This window comes from Diadema antillarum, unplaced genomic scaffold (genome assembly GCF_040938485.1).
Source record: "Diadema antillarum isolate AM-2024a unplaced genomic scaffold, OU_Dant_1.0 seq00001966_RagTag, whole genome shotgun sequence".
NCBI classification, from domain to species: Eukaryota; Metazoa; Echinodermata; class Echinoidea; order Diadematoida; family Diadematidae; genus Diadema; species Diadema antillarum.
The window spans coordinates 34557-41062 of record NW_027272625.1 but is presented as its reverse complement, the minus strand read 5'-3'; positions in this window follow the sequence as shown (position 1 = coordinate 41062).

Genomic DNA, 6506 nt, shown 5'->3' with positions numbered 1-6506 from the left:
GAGATAACTGACTTGACCGCCAAACAGTCCTACTAAGCCATTGCTACAGGCACTTCAATGCAGTGAGTCTCGTGATTTTGCACTAAAATCTCCTGTTTCAACAAGACTTCTATGCCAAGTTTCTAACAATCTCATCATTCAAGCATTCAGCATAATATAGGTGAGTTGATAATTCGATATTTAGTGTCTTTGTGCATAATCGTGACTGTCAGAATAGCTAGTGCCTAGTGTAGATATTTAAATACCACGAGTCAGCTGTGCACGTTTCAGTCATTGCACCACATCACTCCAAACAGCGACAAATTCTCCACACGTGTTTCGAACACACGCTCAGTCAGACTGGCACGCTAAGCATTCTCAACCACTCTCGAGCATACACTGTTAGAAAAAAATCAACAAGGTTGTTTAAAATTTTAAACAACCACAAGTTAACCCGTGAATCGCTCAACTGTTGTTTAAAAATTAAACAACACGTAGTTGTTTAAACTTTTAACCCTTTGTTGTTTAAAAATTCTAAACAACTGTTGTTTAAAAGAAATTTAAACAACTGGGTTGTTTAAAAAAGTTGTTTAAAAATTTAAACAACTGTTGTTTAAAAGTCATTTTATACAACTGGGTTGTTTAAAAAAAGTTGTTTAAAATTCTAAACAACTGTTGTTTAAATGTAATTTTATACAACTGAGTTGTTTAAAAAAAGTTGTTTAAAACTCTAAACAACTGTTGTTTAAAAGTAATTTTATACAACCGGGTTGTTTAAAAGTAATTTTATACAACTGGGTTGTTTAAAGCAAACATTAAATATTCATGTTTAGAATTTAAACAGTTCTTAATCCCATATTACTGTACAACTCACTTGTATATAAGCACAATAACACAAATGTTTATTTTTTTGGCCAATTATATATTTCAGCACATTTTCACTGTCTATATCACTGACATCGTATCATTAGAAAACCTTCAATCGGTCAATATGTCCGTCGATGTGCAAACTTATTGCAAATAACAAATTGAGCCAATCAAGAATTGTCTCATCCATTTTCAGAATATATAGAGTAACAATTCTTCTTATACAGTTAACCTTTGATAAGTCGAAGTTCTCGAGAACCGAGAAAAATGTGTCGACTTGCGCGGATTTAGTAAAAATATGCAGTTTGACTGCAGAGGAAAAATCACGAGCTTTTGTTATGCTTGAGTTAAGTGATTTCCCAGCTGAATTGACCTCGACTCATCTAAAGATTAGTGTATTGTCAAATGTACATTTTGATTCCACTTACATACAAATGGGGCGCTTAACGCCGTAAAAATCACATTTCACAATATTTCAACTAAACTGCAATATGGCAAATTGAATTTGAAACATGCAATAATTAAAGAATTAATTATTATGCATAACATGGATGTGTTCAGCTTGAGATTATCTATACCTGTGCCACATTGAATATTTTGTTGCTTCATTTCTCATATTGTGTGGGTGCATGGGGACCATCAGTTGCCCTCAGATGGGTCCAAAAGGGCTAACTGAATGAGCAGTACACAGAGAATGTAATTTTTCAGAATGCTTTTACAGTCCAATGCACACCTTACAGACACATTATCCAGTTTTATAGTGATCATACCCTGACAAGACAAGATAAATCTTGAATGAGTCTTATTTCCTGGAATAATTATCTGATTTTCTTAGAACCACTGACTTTGTTCCTGAAGTGTTTGTCACTATTACATGCGCTTGGAACTCTCATAAGCGAAGCATAAGGGAATGACCCTCTAAGGATTTGCTTTTCTGTCCCAATACTGTACTTTGTTGCCCCACTAAGAAAATATTACTGAAGGTATTGCACTACACAGCTTCTCTATTAACTAGATCATTTTTAACAATGTTCAATTTGATGTAACAACATTTTGAATCATTTCAGTTGCAATGCTTTTGGGGAACATCTGCAATAGTAAGTCAGGGGTTATTAGATTATATTTCCTTGACAGTACAATGATGACCATAAATATACTGCAGATGGAGAAACCATTCACATTAAGAAATAAGTTTTATCTCTTGTGAAAATTCTACTTCATACCTATATTCAGCATATCTGAACAGACCAAATAACATATACAGTACATTGTAATTATAATGAAATTTACTCCTGTTTACTGGTGTAATTTGAGAAGTCATACCTGCTACCAACACATACAGTTTTTTTTTTTTTTTTTCATAACTGGGATGTGCCAAGTACAGCATATCTGTCCAGCAAAGATCATCTCTGTCACTCCGGTGATAGAGATGGCAGTAATGAAGATTACTCTATATACAATGAAATAAATTCATAATGGAAATATACATTCTACGAAACAGTTCATCTTGAATTTTATGAAGGCCACATTCAGTACAGAGTGTCACCTCCATTATGCTCAACAGATATGAGGTTTTAATTTCACAATTGCTATATTTCTGAAAATTGACTGTCATGCTTCAGTATAAACCTGTGAAGATCTTGCCCAATATTTCATTAAGTCACTACTATGCAAAATACCCTTTTTAATTCATTTCTAGCCCATCTTTATCACAAGTTTTCAAGGGCCAACATTACCCACTACTAGAACAATCTTCTCATGACCTTTGATCTTTCCATGTGACATGTATCCATTACTTATTGAGTTATAAATAAATAAAACATAGATACCAAACCTTTGCTTTGACGAATGACCTAAAAGTCAACTTTGTCAATTAAACTTCTGATGACCATGAAAATCTCATTCTACGCATCTAATCTTCCTGATTTGAAGAGTTCAGGTATGTCCTGATCTCTCTCACAGAATTGGACGTCACTTTACCAGGCATTTTGTACACAACTGTCTCCAAGAACTGCCAGGCAGCAAAACATTGAGCCTGGTACTCTACATCTAGGACATAATGCACTTTGAATGCACAGTCCACAGCCTTTGTCAAAGTTGGAAACAAGAATCCCTGTCTCTCTACAATAGGGAGTTTTCGCAAGCACAACGCGGCCGGGAGTTGAGCGTGTCGTGTGCGAAATTTGCTTCTGCACATGATCAAATCTGAGGAACGTCCCGTCCGGGGGAAAACGAGTACGGTACTTGGCCAAAATAGCGTTCGGTCCCAATGCTGGGCAGGAGTGAGCCAGCCAGTCAGCCAACCAATCAGCGATCTTGTCCCCACGCCTCCGTCTTGTACAGGAAAGCGAAACTGCATAGATATGGGGACGGGAGTCAGAGTACGGGGACTGTCACAAGTGATCGCTTCCTCGTATTCTCGGTCTTCGCGTCATGTAGCGAAAACTTCCTAATGACAAAGGTTTGCAGTGGCTTCTTCCAGGATCCTCCCATCAGCAAGATGAAGGGCTGTGGTCTCTGCTTCCTGTCAATTTGTCCAATGTAGAAAGCCAGGTCTGTGTCCTCCTGTAAAATGAAATGGAAGTGGAAAAGAAACATGCATATACATCTCGATAAAATCTTGAAATAATCTACGCAGAAGTGTTGGGTTGAGGCATTGGTATAATGAAGTCCATCAGAACAGATATATTTCCCACACCTCTCCAGTGTTCAAGGTAGAGTTCATAATAAAGTGCCTGGCCAAATTCTGCAACATTTCATTTGCAAACATATACCCTAAATTGGGTATTTTATGTAGTATATAACATCCATGTATTACATTTTCTATTCTTGCAAGGGCTAACCATGACCTGGCTGAATGAATTTTCAACTGTGTGGCCTATGGGAACTTCTGAAAGGCAATTAATTTTATTGCTGGCAAGCCCAGGCAAAAAGTATTATCAAACAAAAACTACTTCTGAATTGCATTTCATTATTTTGGGTAAGTTACTCTTTCCAATACTAGTAGTATATCAATTTTGTCCACTGACATTGTAGGAACATTAAGGAGTATGCGAGGTCTTTTTTCTTTTTGGTATGGGGGGGGGGGGGGGGGGGGGAGACACCCTGTATCACATTGGATGTATATGAGTGGTATGTGATATATTTCCAGCATCTTGCTGAATATGATGATACCATAGGTCAAGTGCAATATTTATCAATGAATGGAATATTCCTTATTGGCGACATTTGGGACCAATTTTGCATTTCATGCAAATTTTTCCCCCTTTTTATCAAAATGAAAAGGACATATTGATATTGGACAAGTGTGTGATTGAGCAGTCAGGCACAAAATAAAGTAAATATGTATGTTGACTATGTAATATAAGATTTTTTTTTCATTAAAAAAAAATTTTGTGATTCACAGCATACATTAGCAACATAGTAAATTTGCATAAATATGTAGAATCCATGGACTAAACTAACAAATGAAACAGCATAAACTGGGAATTTCTGTAACTATGGACCACAGCTTGAGGATTTCTATATTTTGTATTGTAATGTCAAAGTCCATCTCATCATTTTAATAAGAGGGCAACACATCACTTGTTTTAGAAGATTAGCCTCCGAACAGTTAGGTACTTACAGGTTGAAAGTCGTAGAATAACTCCGACTCCTGAAAGGAGCACTTGCCCCACACCCTCGCAGTCCAGCCTCGGCAAACTAGCGGCAGCATGCTGAATGCAAGCGTCTCTTTTTCCTCTGTGGAGCAAAATGTATGACACAGGGGGAGTATTTTGAATGATAAGTACAAATATACACTTTATAAATATTAACACAATCAAGGCTGATAAAGAGAAATGCTGACAAGTATCAGCTCATATTCAGATGCTAGCTTATGTACTTATATTGTACTTGATTGCAACCAGGATTACTAACTGTGTGTGTGTGTGGGGGGGGGGGGGGCTGTTTTAAAGTTGTTTGGAGGGTATTGTAGAAAATACTACACATTTTGAATGAGGGACTGATTCTGGCAAAGGCATTTACTACCAAGACGGGCAAGTAATTGTGGATGAGTAGAGCCAAACTTGTAAGGCCAAGCATTAGAATTATAATGCTGTAATAATCATCATGCTATTCTACAAAGCAGCAATCAGAGTTACCATGAACTTGGATGAAAGAAAGTTGAATGGTGTTGACAGCCAGTGCCTTAATAAGAATAATCTTGCACTACTGTTAAGTGCTTAACAAAGACTATTGCAATATGAATGACATTTGGGCTTTTGCAGGAGGTTCATGTCATATTCTGGCATAGCATAAAGCAATTTTCCCCCTTTTTATCAAAATGAAAAGGACATATTGATATTGGACAAGTGTGTGATTGAGCAGTCAGGCACAAAATAAAGTAAATATGTATGTTGACTATGTAATATAAGATTTTTTTTTCATTAAAAAATTTTTTTGTGATTCACAGCATACATTAGCAACATAGTACATTTGCATAAATATGTAGAATCCATGGACTAAACTAACAAATGAAACAGCATAAACTGGGAATTTCTGTAACTATGGACCACAGCTTGAGGATTTCTATATTTTGTATTGTAATGTCAAAGTCCATCTCATCATTTTAATAAGAGGGCAACACATCACTTGTTTTAGAAGATTAGCCTCCGAACAGTTAGGTACTTACAGGTTGAAAGTCGTAGAATAACTCCGACTCCTGAAAGGAGCACTTGCCCCACACCCTCGCAGTCCAGCCTCGGCAAACTAGCGGCAGCATGCTGAATGCAAGCGTCTCTTTTTCCTCTGTGGAGCAAAATGTATGACACAGGGGGAGTATTTTGAATGAGAAGTACAAATATACACTTTAAAAATATTAACACAATCAAGGCTGATAAAGAGAAATGCTGACAAGTATCAGCTCATATTCAGATGCTAGCTTATGTACTTATATTGTACATGATTGCAACCAGGATTACTAACTGTGTGTGTGTGTGGGGGGGGGGGGGGGGGCTGCTGTGTTTGGAGGGTATTGTAGAAAATACTACACATTTTGAATGAGGGACTGATTCTGGCAAAGGCATTTACTACCAAGACGGGCAAGTAATTGTGGATGAGTAGAGCCAAACTTGTAAGGCCAAGCATTAGAATTATAATGCTGTAATAATCATCATGCTATTCTACAAAGCAGCAATCAGAGTTACCATGAACTTGGATGAAAGAAAGTTGAATGGTGTTGACAGCCAGTGCCTTAATAAGAATAATCTTGCACTACTGTTAAGTGCTTAACAAAGACTATTGCAATATGAATGACATTTGGGCTTTTGCAGGAGGTTCATGTCATATTCTGGCATAGCATAAAGCAAGATCAGTTAATATGCATATATCTTAATTAGATTAGCAAGAGCAAGGGATGTTCAAGGTCCAGTGATTTTTATTCCAAGTAGTAGGAAAAAGAATGCAAAAACTTTAATAGTTCATAAAAGACTTCTCTGTTAATGTTATCCTATAATGACAAAAGCTTGATTATAATGTGAGTTGATCAGGCAGTGGAGAAGAAAAGGGGAATGGTAGAAGAAGGAGGCAAGGACAAACCGTCCAGAAGTTTCAGTGTACATGAACTGTGTGGCCGTGGGGTGCTATAATGTGAGAGAGTGGCAGGAGACAGCCTCTCCCAA